Here is a 15,082-nt window from a genome sequence, read left to right as displayed (position 1 = left end):
AGCAGTGGGGCTCAGGTTACAAGCCCCCGGCCCAGGGATGAGACCTTTGGGCTTTGCCCCTATCCCATCCACGGTGGCAGGGCTTGGCCAGGCTTCAGCTTCGATCCCCCCTCCTGGGGGAGGTGGCGTGATTTTAGTTCTGGGGGGGGAAGTTGCAGCACGATGAAGTTTGAGGGCCCCCCCTGAGCTAGACAGATTCATGTGGAAAACGAGGCCCACGCTTGTAACGGGGGCACAATTCACCAAGGCTCTGGAGTCTCCAGCACAGGCCGTTTTAAAGCCACGACTGGATGTTTTCTCTGAAAGGTCAGCTGGAGCCCCGGGGTGTCCAACGCGCCGGCCACTAGCCAGTGGGGCTAGTTTGCTTCAACACTGGGTGGACCCCACGGCTTGGGACCAGTCAAGGGCGTCCTGGGTTCCCCGGGGGGCAGACCAGAGGGTCACAACGGGCACTTGGAAGCCGTGACGTCACCTGGGACGCTTCACAGGAGCGGGGAGACCGGGAGAGTTGAGGCCGCACCTGCGGGACGAGCGGAGACGTGAACCCCCCACGCCCGTGCCGAGGGTTTTAGTCACACCCCTCGTCTTCGCCCGCAGCACACCTCTGCGGAATGCCTAGACGCGGCTGGGGAGGGGCCGGCTGCGCTTGGCAAGGCGGGGGAAGAGGGGGGCGGACCCTGCTGCTGGTGCCGGCCCCTCAGGGGTCTGTGCCTCCCCCCCACTTACCGGCAGCAGTGGGGAAAGCGCAGCAAGGCGGCCCCAGCTCACGCTGCTCTCTGGCCGCGCTGCTTTGGGGGGGAAGGGCAGGACCACCCCAGCAGTCGCTGGATGCAGCCTGGGCAGAGAGCAGCGCAGGCTGGGGCCACCTTACTGCACTTCCCCCCTCCCCTCTGCCTGTGAGTGGGGGGAGGGCAGAGTCCTTCCACCAGTCCCCCCCACAGACTGCGGGCCGGCCCCTGTTGCCTTGGGGGGTGCTTGCGACCCCTCGTGCACCCCCACACGTCACCCCTGCCAGATGCCAAGGCAGCGAATTCCACAAGCTGATTGCTTCTCGCACAGGCGAGTGGCCCCTGCCGTAACCGGGCACCGCCGGGTCCTGCCTTTGTGTGTGCGCTGGGATGCAGCCCCAGGCCGCCCGGCACAGAGCGGCTCTGGAGAGACCCTGGCCGGGTGTGTGAGCCGAGTGCCTGGTGCTGTCGCTGAGGCTGGATCTTCAGCCAGCAGGGGGAGCCCTGCCTGCCGAGACACCCGGCCTGCACGGGTTCAGGTCCGGCCCTGGGACCGATGTGTGGACAACGCCGCCACGCGCAGGCCTGTGTATTCGAACCCTGGACAGGAGTGGTGCTCGTGGAGCTGCTCTGTCCTCCGCCTGCCTTGGCGTCACTTCGAGCACGGCCGCTCTCCAGGGGTGCTGGGATGCAGCAAACAGGAAAGCACAGGATGGTCGTCAAGCAAGGGGCTATTTCTTTCATTGTTAGTCACATTGAAAATTGAGTGACCGAGATCAGGGCCCCGTCAGGCCGGGCGCCGCCCAGACACACAGTGACCGAGATCAGGGCCCCGTCGGGCCGGGCGCCGCCCAGACACACAGTGACCGAGATCAGGGCCCCGTCGGGCCGGGCACCGCCCAGACACACAGTGACTGAGATCAGGGCCCCGTCGGGCCGGGCGCCGCCCAGACACACAGTGACCGAGATCAGGGCCCCGTCGGGCCGGGCACCGCCCAGACACACAGTGACCGAGATCAGGGCCCGTCGGGCTGGGCGCCGCCCAGACACACAGTGACCGAGATCAGGGCCCGTCGGGCCGGGTGCCGCCCAGACACACAGTGACTGAGATCAGGGCCCCGTCGGGCCGGGCGCCGCCCAGACACACAGTGACCGAGATCAGGGCCCCGTCGGGCCGGGCGCCGCCCAGACACACAGTGACCGAGATCAGGGCCCATCGTGCCAGGCGCCGCCCAGACACACAGTGACCGAGATCAGGGCCCGTCGGGCCGGGCGCCGCCCAGACACACAGTGACCGAGATCAGGGCCCGTCGGGCCGGGCGCCGCCCAGACACACAGTGACCGAGATCAGGGCCCGTCGGGCCGGGCGTCGCCCAGACACACAGTGACCGAGATCAGGGCCCGTCGGGCCGGGCGCCGCCCAGACACACAGTGACCGAGATCAGGGCCCGTCGGGCCGGGCGCCGCCCAGACACACAGTGACCGAGATCAGGGCCCGTCGGGCCGGGCGCCGCCCAGACACACAGTGACTGAGATCAGGGCCCTGCTGGGCCGGGCGCCGCCCAGACACACAGTGACCGAGATCAGGGCCCCGTCGGGCCGGGTGCCGCCCAGACACACAGTGACTGAGATCAGGGCCCGTCGGGCCGGGCGTCGCCCAGACACACAGTGACCGTGATCAGGGCCCCATTGGGCCAAGCGCCGCCCAGACACACAGTGACCGAGATCAGGGCCCGTCGGGCCGGGCGCCGCCCAGACACACAGTGACCGAGATCAGGGCCCGTCGGGCCGGGCGCCGCCCAGACACACAGTGACCGAGATCGGGGCCCGTCGGGCCGGGCGCCGCCCAGACACACAGTGACCGAGATCAGGGCCCGTCGGGCCAGGCGCCGCCCAGACACACAGTGACCGAGATCAGGGCCCCGTCGGGCCGGGTGCCGCCCAGACACACAGTGACTGAGATCAGGGCCCGTCGGGCCGGGCGTCGCCCAGACACACAGTGACCGAGATCAGGGCCCGTCGGGCCGGGCGTCGCCCAGACACACAGTGACCGAGATCAGGGCCCCATTGGGCCAAGTGCCGCCCAGACACACAGTGACCGAGATCAGGGCCCGTCGGGCCGGGCGCCGCCCAGACACACAGTGACCGAGATCAGGGCCCCGTCGGGCCGGGCGCCGCCCAGACACACAGTGACCGAGATCGGGGCCCGTCGGGCCGGGCGCCGCCCAGACACACAGTGACCGAGATCGGGGCCCGTCGGGCCGGGCGCCGCCCAGACACACAGTGACCGAGATCAGGGCCCGTCGGGCCGGGCGCCGCCCAGACACACAGTGACCGAGATCAGGCCCCGTCGGGCCGGGCGCCGCCCAGACACACAGTGACCGAGATCGGGGCCCGTCGGGCCGGGCGCCGCCCAGACACACAGTGACCGAGATCAGGGCCCCGTCGGGCCGGGTGCCGCCCAGACACACAGTGACCGAGATCAGGGCCCGTCGGGCCGGGCGCCGCCCAGACACACGGTGACCGAGATCAGGGCCCGTCGGGCCGGGCGCCGCCCAGACACACAGTGACCGAGATCAGGGCCCGTCGGGCCGGGCGCCGCCCAGACACACAGTGACCGAGATCAGGGCCCTGCCGGGCCGGGCGCTGCCCAGACACACAGTGACCGAGATCAGGGCCCTGCCGGGCCGGGCGCCGCCCAGACACACAGTGACCGAGATCAGGGCCCCGTCGGGCCGGGCGCCGCCCAGACACACAGTGACCGAGATCAGGGCCCGTCGGGCCGGGCGCCGCCCAGACACACAGTGACCGAGATCAGGGCCCTGCCAGGCCGGGCGCTGCCCAGACACTCAGTAAGACACAGTCCCTATCCCAAAGATCTCTCTGTCTAAACAGACAAAGGGCAGGAGGAGGCAGGATCTGCCCACGGTCATTGTCAGAGCTGGAGTCCAGTGTCCCAGCAATTGCCTCTTCAGCAGGAGATCTGGGAGCCCCTTTGCTCAGTCCCTTTAAGAGTAGCGAAGGCAGTGCCCTGGGGAGCAGCCATGCGCTGGCCTCCCGCAAGAACGACCTGGCATGTGATCCGTGTGCTCATGTGCAACCCCCTTCCCAGCTCCCTCCCTCTGGCTCTCACCGAGCCAGCCCTGCCGTTCCCCGCGCACACACAGCCTGCCCCCCTCCCCAGCTGCATTCCTTCCCACGCCGAGTGCCTGCGGGCAAGGACCTGCGTGATCCCACGTTCTGGTGATTCCCTGGCTGCTTTGCCCACCAGACCCTTCCCGCCGGAGACTCCCCAAGCACCACGGGATCTCTGGGGGGTCACAGAACCGGAAGCAGATATTGCATCTGTTCACCTGTTAGTTCCAAGCTGGCCAGAGACTCCCCCAGCCCAAGCGTGTCCGGAAGAGCAGCAGGCCTGGGATGAGGTCAGCCCTGACTAGGGGCATGTCTGCGTTGCAAACTCAAGTCCCCATCCAGTCGTGGGGGTAATTACGGCCGTGGTTCACGTCCGCACCACCCTCCTTCCGTCGGTGGTGCGCGTCCTCTCCAGCATCGCTTGCACTGCCTTGAGAGGGCCAGTGTGAGGGGGGGGGGGGATTGCTATCTGGGCTTTCAGCTCCCCGCTCGGATCCTACTGCCACCTGGGTTCTCAGTTCTGCACCCACCACAGAGCTAACCGGGCAGCTGCCATGGGGAACAGGCTGCTGCGAGACTGGGCAGTAACTGGACTCCCAGCGGGGCCAGGGAGCCTGCCAGCCTTTTGCATCAATTCCATGGCTCCAGCTGGGAGCTCAGCTGTGAAACTGACCAGGACAGCCATAGGCAGCGTCTGCACAGACCAGGCAAATTCCAGTGCAAAACCAGGCCCGGGTTTTTACGGTGCGGACGACTGAGCCCCGGAACAAGCTGCCTTGGGAAATGGGGGGTTCCCCATGGACTGCTGTCTCCACACCCTGGCTAGCGGCCCTCCTGCTGAGGCTTCTGTCCAGCACCGGGTTTGTGACTCAATGCCGGGATAAGGGGGAATTCTCTGAGCTGTGGTCTCCGCTAGGTCCGGCTAGATGAGCTAATGGTGCCTGCTGGCGTTAAACCAGGGGTCTCAGATTCAGTTTACCTTGGGGCCAGTGCCAAACCTTCCTGGTGGGCAGGGCTCTGGGGGGGGGTGTCTCAGTGCATTTTCCACCCCCGCATCCCTGGCCCCACCTGCTGTCCCAGGGGTTTTAAACCCTCCCCCCCAGAACTTAGCCACCACCACCAGTAGCACAGCGGGGCTGGTGGAGCTTCCAGCGGCTAGCTCCACCCCACTGCCAGCACGCCCCTGTGGCCTGGGGGAGGAGTGTGCAGAGCAGTTTGGGACATCTGCCCCGGGCCCTGCACTTTGGGGACCTGCAGCGGCCACCCCAAGCGTCCGATAGATGGGACAGTCTCTCCGGCTCGGGACTTCTCAGGAGAGGGGGCTTGCCGGAAGAGGAGCAATGGGGGGGCGAGGGCTGGAAGAGGTGGGTTGGAGCAGGTGTAGGGGAAGGGCACAGACACAAACACACCCCCGGGGCCAGATTGTGGCTCTGCCCAGCTGGGCCGGGAGTTTGAGACCCCCACTTCCGGCTCTGAAAACCTGCTGTGTTCTGGATCTCTGCTGCCAATGCTGCCTCCAACCCAGGGCCTGGCACTTCCCCTGGAGAGGTCCCGGCTGCTGATGCAACCCAGCTGGCTGTTACACACTCAGTCTGTGGCCACCTGCATAGCTTGCAGTTCCAGGCAGCGGATTCCCACTTCCTCCGTATCTGACGCAATGGGCGACTGAAATAACAGCCCGGAGCTCTGCCGCTGCCAAAGGAGGAACCAGCGGTGCAGGTGTGTGGGAGGAGCTGGGGGCGGGGCGCTGGGCGCCCCGGCTTCTCTGCCTGGCAGTGAGGCAGCAGCCAGCGCAATGCTGCAATCAGAGGATGCTGTTGCAGCTCGAGTTTGCTTGACTCTAGGGCACTGGCACGGGGAAGCCATGGCCGGCGGCCTGGGGCACTGGGCGAGCTCATTCAGCACGTCCCTGCTCTGGTGCCAGAGCCAGCTGGCACTAAGCGAGCCGGGGGCAGGCAACAGAGCGGCAGCCACACCCCGGGCTTGCAGCAGAGACGCGCCCCACACGCTGTAAGCAGACGGATTCCGGCTCTGGGCTGGAGCGTCGCCGACGGGGCGTTGCGAACAGACACACAGAGCGTCTCAGCCCCGGGCGCTCTGCTATTGCTTCGCTGCATCCTCGCCCAAGGCTGGTCCGTGCTAGAAAATTGGGCGGGTTTCACTGCAGGCCGACCCACAACATTTTGGCACCTGAGGTGGGGGGCTCAAATGACACCCCCTTGCCTGGGCCAAAACTTTGAAAGGTCTTAATTCTGCCTCCTTCCTGTTCTCCTCTCACGGGACTGCTCTGCTACCTACCCCAATAAAGGAGAGCTAACAGCCGCAGACACAATTTCCTCCACTCTGGCTGTGTCTACATTGGCGCCATCTTGTGCAGAAGTGGCTGCTTTTGCGCCAAAATTTGCTGCCTGTCTACACCGGCCACGAGTTCTTGTGCAAAAACACTGACGTTCTACTGTATGAAATCAGGGCTTCTTGCACAAAAACTGGGACGCTCCCGCTCAGGAATAAGCCCTTTTGCGCAACTGTTCTTGTGCAAGAGGCCAGGGTAGACAGGCAACAGGAATTTCTTGCGCAAGAAAGCCCGATGGTTAAAATGGCCACCAGAGCTTTCTTGCACAAGAGAGCATCTACACTGGCACAGATGCTCTTGTGCAAAAGCACATCTCTTGTGCAAAGGCACATGCCAGTGTAGACGCTCTCTTCTGGAAGCGTTTTTGCAGAGGAATTCTTCCGCAAAAGAGTTCTTGGCAAAACCATGCCAGTGTAGACGTAGCCTCTGGGTCTTAGTATAAATTGCCGAGGGAGGTGGTGGAATCTCCCTCTCTGGAGATATTTAAGAACAGGTTAGATAGACATCTGTCAGGGATGGTGTAGACGGAGCTTGGTCCTGCCTTGAGGGCGGGGGGCTGGACTCGATGACCTCTTGAGGTCCCTTCCAGTCCTATTATTCTATGATTCTATGATTAGTGGCGCCCCCCCCCCACACTCTGGCACCTGAGGCGGCTGCCTCAGTTTGCCTCATGGTAAGGCCGGCCCTGGTTTCACTACATTGATTGAGGTGTGGGGGGAAAAAACTACACACCCTGGAGTAGTTAAAGGCATCCAAGTCCCCTGATAGAGCTTGGTTGGCCAACCTAGCCACTGCCTCTTGGAGAGGGGGGTACCCCGTTCGTTGGTGTAGGCCAGCAAAGGGCAACCGAGGCTAGCGGGGGCCCCCCCGAGAAGCCTCCTTCATCTCAGGGGCTCGCAAGACTGTTGTTATCCACCTGGTCTCCCGGGACAGGGTGTGTTGCTAACTGTGCTGGCGTACGTGGAACGTGGGGGGGGGAGCTGACTGAACCGTAGCCCGGCTGGGATTGGATGCCGGGGGAGCGCCTGGCTCCCACCGCCAGGAAGTGGGTTTTACCCGGTCGAAGCTCGAGATACTATGCACGGTGACGGAGCTCGAGCTGCGCCCCCGCTTCCTGGCGGGTTTTCTGCAGGCCTCAGAGGCTCACCACGACCCTGCCACTGCCTCTCGCAGAAGGGAGAGGACTGCGCTTCATGAGCCATTTTCATCCGAGGCCAGGCACAGGTTGGAGGGAAAACGCCTCCCACAGGCCAAAGGTCCTTTTCACTGTTGGCGGCCCACCGGCTGGGGGTGGACTGCGGGAACCCGTTCCCCCCCCACTTGCTCCGGGTTCCGGCCCTCTGTGGCAGCCACGAAATCTTGCCCTAATCCCCACTGAAGTGGCCCTTCCTGGGCCTCGTCCCCAACGGCTCCCTCGGCATCTCCTCCCTGGCCTCTCGGGTCTTGTCGGCTCGCCCGGAAACTGACCGTCTGTACTGGGCGTGGCCTGTTCTGTGGCTTCCTCACACTCGAACGGCTCTGTCCCTGGATCAGTGTCTGCTACTAGCTTGGACAGCCTGGGTCACTTGTCAGTTAACTAGATCCTCTGCGCAGGAAGCAGAGCCACAGAGCAGGGATAGGGAGAGGCGGGCGGGTGGGTGGACACGAAGACCCAGCGGTGCCCCAAAGTTTTGGGTGCTCTTTGCAGCTGCGTGTTCTGTGTCTGGGCAGGGACGGCCCAGCGCATTGTGTGGGGGCTTGGTCTGTTGTACTTAAAAGAAGTACTGGGGATCTTTTTCAGGGGGATAAGGCAACACGCCACATTTATTGATCACACATAGAATAATCAATACTTATCATATGCATATGACACATCACACTCATGCACTCACACACACGCACAAGCACACTCCGTCTTGTTACCAAAAGTTGCTCCCCCTAACTGCACTGGCCAGGTGAGTTAGATGGGGAAGGGGGTGGAGCCGGGCTTCTGCTGATCCAGATCGATGCTCCCATGTTGACAAGACGAAAACCCGGGGTCCCTCTGCAAGATGCCTCCTATTTATCCCTCTCATGCAGCCAATTAGTCATCACCTGGCCTTTCTTAACGCTGCTTCAAAGAGAGTTCTTCCAAGGGCAGGGACTTGCTGCTTGACTCCCAAGGGGTCTGTATGTCCAGTCTTCTTAATGCGCTCACTTTGCAGGTATTGTCTTAGATCTGGCTCCCAGACCTTCTCCACCCTTGCAACTGCTGCTTGAGGTGCTCCCCTTTCATTCTCCATTCACACCTCGTTCATTTCAACAGGGCAACTTTCCTGCTGGGCAGCCTGTAGCTTTTGCCTCCACGCCCTGTGTCTCTTCTCCACCCTGTCCCTCTTCCCCATCCCCGGCCTTGCCTGAGGGGAAGCTTCTTATCCTGGGTCCACAGGCCTTAACCGGTGGCAGGTATTCCACGAGGCTGCCCTCCGAATGAGTTTCAGACGCCCACCTGGCCTGGTGGCTGAGCAGCAGCCAATTCAGGGAATATAAAGCCACACGCCCACCTCCCCCATGTCCAGGCTCTCCCCCAAACTCCTGCAGCCCGCTGCTTTCACTCTGCCACATACATATACTCTGGTTAGCCTCTCAGGTGCAAGTAGGGTTGCCAGAGGGTTGAACCAAAAATACTGAAACCACCCCCCTCTCTTTCCCCCGCCAAAAAAACACACCAGGGGAAAAATTTGGTTGAGGAAAAAAAAGAGGGGGAAGGGGAGCACCAAAGTTGTTGAGCAAAAAAATAAATAAAACAGCATTCAAGCAGCATGGCCCCTTTCAGAGTGAGTGCAGAGTTAGAATAGAGATATGAACAGGGGAGAGGTTGAGCACTAAGACCCAGGGAAGACATTGCTTTCCCCTTGGTCTTTAGGCTTTTTGTGGGCAGCCATTTTTGTTCTTGTTCAAGCCAGAACTTAGCTTCCCTGTGGAACCAGGTAAGAATGGGGTCTGGGGGTGGGAGGCTGGGGGCTGGGCCCGGGCCTGGGTGCTAGGATTGCCAGGTGTCCAGTATTTTCACTTCCTGGCCAGGAAAAAAATCAGAAAATACCGGACATTTTAGGTGTTTGATATTTTCTGAATTTTTTTACCGGATAGGGGGCAAAAATACCGGACTGTCTGGGTCAATACCGGACACCTGGCAACCCTAGGTGCCACAGGACCACTCGTCGCTGGCCAGTTGTGTGCGATCCGCCCGTATCTCTCGGCACGGGCCCTTGCTTGGTGTGTGTGTCCCTTGGGTAATATTGTTTGGGGAAAATCTTACGTTAACAGAAACCGGAAGAATCTGGCCACCCTCGTGGGACGTGCCTAGAACCCCAGGTTGCCTACCGGCGGCGTATGTATACGCTACACCACTCACTCTTCTCTTCTGCAGACTTTGGGCGGTGGCTTCTATTGTTTCTCACCCTAACCATGTAAAAGGGGCTTAATTGCTTCTCCTATTTAGCTTAAATGAAGGGTGCTTAGCACACGAGGCCTCTTATGTCTAATGATAAAAGACCCACTTGGAGGTTGTCACGAGCAACTTCCAGTGGAACAATAACTCCCAGAAGGAAAAGGGGTTAGTATCACAGTGTTAAATGGATTCTCAGGACCGGAGACACCAGCCTCGCCTCTAGCAGTGGTCAGTATGTCTCTCCTTCCATCTTCTCTTCTGTCAGTCTGTGCCATTTTCCCCGTGGATGTTACAAGCCGCACAATCCATGCAAATCAAACTGGGTATTGGCAAGACTACAGCGGGTCATACTGAAAGGTGAACTGTCAGATTGGAGGGAAGTTACTAGCGGAGTTCCTCAGGGATCAGTTTTGGGACCAATCTTATTTCATCTTTTTATTACTGACCTCAGCATCAAAAGTGGGAGTGTGCTAATAAAGTTTGCGGATGACACAAAGTTGGGAGCTATTGCCAATTCAGAAAAGGATCAGGATATCATACAGGAAGATCTGGATGATCTCGTAAATTGGAGTGATAGCAATAGGATGAAATTTAATAGTGAGAAGGGTAAGGTTATGCATTTAGGGATTAATAACAGGAATTTTAGTTATAAGCTGGGGACACATCATCTGGAAGTGACGGAGGAGGAGAAGGGCCTCGGAGTCCTGGCTGATCACAGGATGACGATGAGCCGCCATTGTGACATGGTGTGAAAAAGGCTAATACGGTTTTGGGATGTATTAAGCGAGGGATTTCCAGTAGGGATAAGGAGGTGTTAGTGCCGTTATACAAGGCCTTGGTGAGACCCCATTTGGAATACTGTGGGCAGGTCTGGTCTCCCGTGTTTAAGAAGGATGAATTCAAACTGGAACAGGTACAAAGAAAGGCCACTAGGATGATCCGAGGAATGGAAAACTCCACTGGACCCTGTCCAATGCGTCCATGGACACCTCCCCAACCCATGTACCAGCCTTACGCTGCCCTGTGGCCATCACCTGATTTTCCCTGTCCCCTCAGAACACTCATCACCACCGCTCAGGCACGCCAATGCTACCCTCCGGCATGGGACCACCAGCATCCCAGCTAGCCCAAGGAGGGCACTGCACGGGTTCTCCCCCTCCCGTCCTGGGGAGCAGCAAAGGGCACCCCCAGCCTCCTCCCCAACCCAGGTTCCAGCTGAGTGCCCTCATCTGCTTCGCTTGAACAACTCTGCAAAAGCCAAACCCCAGCCAGAGCTCGGCCCGGGCTTCGAAAGGCAAAGCGGGGGCTGACTTGGTTCCCCGCCAGGGACCCAAGCGCCTAATGGCGCCGGAGCCTGGCAGGGGCGGGTGCCAAGGGGCGCATGCTGCCGGCAGGAAGGGCGTGCTGCTGTTTGCGTGCCACAAGCCTGCAGAATAATTAAGCGGCTTATTTCTTGCTGCATCTTGTGCAGAAAATTCCCCTGCCGCCGGCGCGGGGCCCGAGCCAGGCCCTGCTGGGTAATTAGCGTGAGAAGGGGGCAGTTAGCACAGAAGGGCTGTGGCGCTCTTCCAAGAGCTCCGTGTTCCCGTCTCTGCCAGCCCGGGCGAGCTGGAGCCAGGGACAGGGCCCCCAGGAGATCCATGGAGGAGTAAATCTCATGGCAGAGACAACGGCTGGGCAGCCAGACCAGGAGCGCTGTTGGAGGTCGGGCCCATTTATGCCCAGGGCATGAGTTTAGGACTCCTCTCCCTTCTGCTCTGAGCGCCCCCCACCCCCGGCTTTGCAGAATCACGAGGCCAGGCCCCACGCCTGGCCAGCCCTGGAGTGGGTGCCGGGACGGTCTCTAATTGTCAGGACAAAGATGCTCCCAAGCGGAGCCCTGCTAACGAGGACGCCGATTGCTGAGTCAGACATCCGACTTCTCATTAAGGGCTCCTCCGGCGGGATCCCATGGGGGGGACTGAAAGCCAGGCCAGGGCTGCTGCCCTGGTTGGCCGGGCCTGGAGTTCCCAGGGCGAGGGGAGCAGAAAGCGTCCGCCTGGTGGGCTCTGTGATTTTTTTAATGAACAAATCGTGGACAAAGTCCAGCTCTTCTTGCCGTCGCAGAACATGGCTACGTGCGGGAGGAGCTGGCATTGCACCGCACCGCTGGGGTCCTGGTTTGAGCCCCCTACACGGGGGTCTCTGCTGCTATCCCCTTGCCTGGGGTTCTGGCCGGGGCCGCATTGTGATTTTCGTGGGCCCTAGGCACTTTTGTCTTCATGGGCCCCTCCCACCATAATAATATCAATATTAAAAATGATTTTTGATAGAACTTTAAATACGTCAACATTTTTTGTTCTGTTTTAGGCAAAATGGAATCGATTTTCGTGGGCCCTAAACGTTTCCTTTTTTTCTGATGTGAGAAACAAATGAAAACATTTTCTTCGACCCTAAACGTTCATTTTTTTTCTTCTGATTTGAAAAGAAATTCAAACATTTGCGTGGGCCCCTAAAAGTATCGTGGGCCCTAGGCACCGTGCCTCATGGATAAGTTGGCCCTGGTTCTGGCTGCTGGCCCTGTAGACCAGGCTGTCTAAGTCCCTGAGTCTGTCTTACATCACCATGCTCCCTGTGCTTCATTTGGGAATGTTCACGCTCATGCTTCAGGGCTCACACTGGTCTCAAGGGATCAGGAGGGAACCTCATGTGGGGGACAGATGGTTCCCTCATGGTCAATGCAGGGCACCCCTTCTGATGCTGTTGGCACTGGTCTCTGTCAGAGCTGGGGTCAGGCTAACCCGGTGTCCCTGAAGTTTGCTAGGGAGACCAGGAATCCAGATGACACACGGAAATTTTCAAAAGGTTTAGAACAAGCCTGTGTCGCTTGGCCAGGCTCCCACGAGGAGGGGAGATGAGGCCAGTGGAGAAATATTTGAAATGAGAAATATTCAGAGCAAACCACTTCGCTACCCCTAAGCTAGCAGGTCGGTTTTTGACTGGGATTCTCGAAAGCAGTGTTTCCTGAGCACTTGGGCAGCCACCCAGGAGAGATTTAAATGCGGCCCCGCTGATTAGCAGAGCGCCCACAGCCGGCAGCGTGTGGTTCCCCTGGTGGTGCGCGTGCCTTGGCGTATGTAACAAAATTTATTCCGTGCTTGGATGGCAAAATATGGAGGGAACATTGCTGGGAAGGAATGGCCTGGATAGGAGGGCTGGACCCCAGCCAGGACCCTGGGCACTAGGCAGGGAGCCCGGGGGTACGGCAGCACCCCTCAAACCCCTAATTCTCATGCAGCACCCCTCAAACCTCTAATTCCATGTCTGCTCCCGGGCTCCCTCCTGCAGCAGTTGTGATATCCAGCCCTTTTCCCAGCCAGCGTCAGGACTGAGGGACTGTGGCTGGACAGGGACCTGCTGGCTAACGCATCGGCCAGGCCACGCCCTGCCCGGCAGCAGGAGCACTTGGTGAGTGGCTACTCTGCGCTGAGCCCGGCAGCCCCCCTAGCCTGGTTTCTACCCTTCCTCCAGCCCCGTTCTCGCTTTGCTCATGCCCTGCTCGCTTTCGGACTCCTGGTTCCTGAGCCCCGCTTGCCCCGCGCTCCTGGAGCTTGACTCCGGCTTTGACCACTAGGCCAGACTGCCCCCCAGCCGCGCCACACCAAATTGTTCAGGGTGGTAGCTGGGGTTATAACGTGGCCAACTGGGAGGGGCAACAGGATGAACCTGGGCCAGCCAGTCCTGTTCGTGTCTCAGAGGTGGGGAGGGGGGCAGGTGTCCCCTCTAAAAACCAGGCTGTCCTGAAAGAGAGGCAATAGGAGGATCTCTGGGACTGGCTGCCCGAGTCCTGTGGGGAGCTGATGGGGAAAACAGGCCTCCAAGGGGCTACGGGGGGACTGGCCATACAACAGTTCCTGTAAGAAAGTGTGGGGTAGAGTGTGGGGGGCTCAGGGCAGGGGGCCGGGTGTGGGAGTCAGGACTGGGATCGGGGTGCAGCAGTCAAGGGTGGGGTAGAGTGTGGGGGGCTCAGGGCAGGGGGCCGGGTGTGGGAGTCAGGGCTGGGGCCGGGGTGCAGCAGTCAAGGGTGGGGTGCATGAGGAGGGGCTCAGGGCAGGGGCCGGGTGTGGGAGTCAGGGCTGGGATCGGGGTGCAGCAGTCAAGGGTGGGGTGCATGAGGAGGGGCTCAGGGCAGGGGCCGGGTGTGGGAGTCAGGGCTGGGATCGGGGTGCAGCAGTCAAGGGTGGGGTGCATGAGGAGGGGCTCAGGGCAGGGGGCCGGGTGTGGGAGTCAGGGCTGGGATCGGGGTGCAGCAGTCAAGGGTGGGGTGCATGAGGAGAGGCTCAGGGCAGGGGGTCGGGTGTGGGAGTCAGGGCTGGGATCGGGGTGCAGCAGTCAAGGGTGGGGTGCATGAGGAGGGGCTCAGGGCAGGGGGCCGGGTGTGGGAGTCAGGGCTGGGGCCGGGGTGCAGCAGTCAAGGGTGGGGTGCATGAGGAGAGGCTCAGGGAAGGGGGCCGGGTGTGGGAGTCAGGGCTGGGGCCGGGGTGCAGCAGTCAAGGGTGGGGTGCATGAGGAGAGGCTCAGGGAAGGGGGCCGGGTGTGGGAGTCAGGGCTGGGATCGGGGTGCAGCAGTCAAGGGTGGGGTGCATGAGGAGAGGCTCAGGGCAGGGGACCGGGTGTGGGAGTCAGGGCTGGGATCGGGGTGCAGCAGTCAAGGGTGGGGTGCATGAGGAGGGGCTCAGGGCAGGGGGCCGGGTGTGGGAGTCAGGGCTAGGATCGGGGTGAAGCAGTCAAGGGCGGGGTGCATGAGGAGGGCTCAGGGAGGGGCCGGGTGTGGGAGTCAGGACTGGGGCCGGGGTGCACCAGTCAAGGGTGGGGTGCATGAGGAGAGGCTCAGGGCAGGGGGCCGGGTGTGGGAGTCAGGGCTGGGATCGGGGTGCAGCAGTCAAGGGTGGGGTGCATGAGGAGGGGCTCAGGGCAGGGGGCCGGGTGTGGGAGTCAGGGCTGGGATCGGGGTGCAGCAGTCAAGGGTGGGGTGCATGAGGAGGGGCTCAGGGCAGGGGCCGGGTGTGGGAGTCAGGGCTGGGGCCGGGGTGCAGCAGTCAAGGGTGGGGTGCATGAGGAGGGGCTCAGGGCAGGGAGCCGGGTGTGGGAGTCAGGACTGGGGCCGGGGTGCACCAGTCAAGGGTGGGGTGCATGAGGAGAGGCTCAGGGCAGGGGGCCGGGTATGGGAGTCAGGGCTGGGATCGGGGTGCAGCAGTCAAGGGTGGGGTGCATGAGGAGGGCTCAGGGCAGGGGGCCGGGTGTGGGAGTCAGGGCTGGGATCGGGGTGCAGCAGTCAAGGGTGGGGTGCATGAGGAGGGCTCAGGGAGGGGCCGGGTGTGGGAGTCAGGACTGGGGCCGGGGTGCAGCAGTCAAGGGTGGGGTGCATGAGGAGGGGGCTCAGGGCAGGGGGCCGGGTGTGGGAGTCAGGGCTGGGAT

Source organism: Pelodiscus sinensis, chromosome 18 (assembly GCF_052426305.1).
Source record: "Pelodiscus sinensis isolate ZL-2025 chromosome 18, ASM5242630v1, whole genome shotgun sequence".
Lineage (NCBI taxonomy): Eukaryota > Metazoa > Chordata > Testudines > Trionychidae > Pelodiscus > Pelodiscus sinensis.
Note: the sequence above shows the minus strand (reverse complement) of the source record.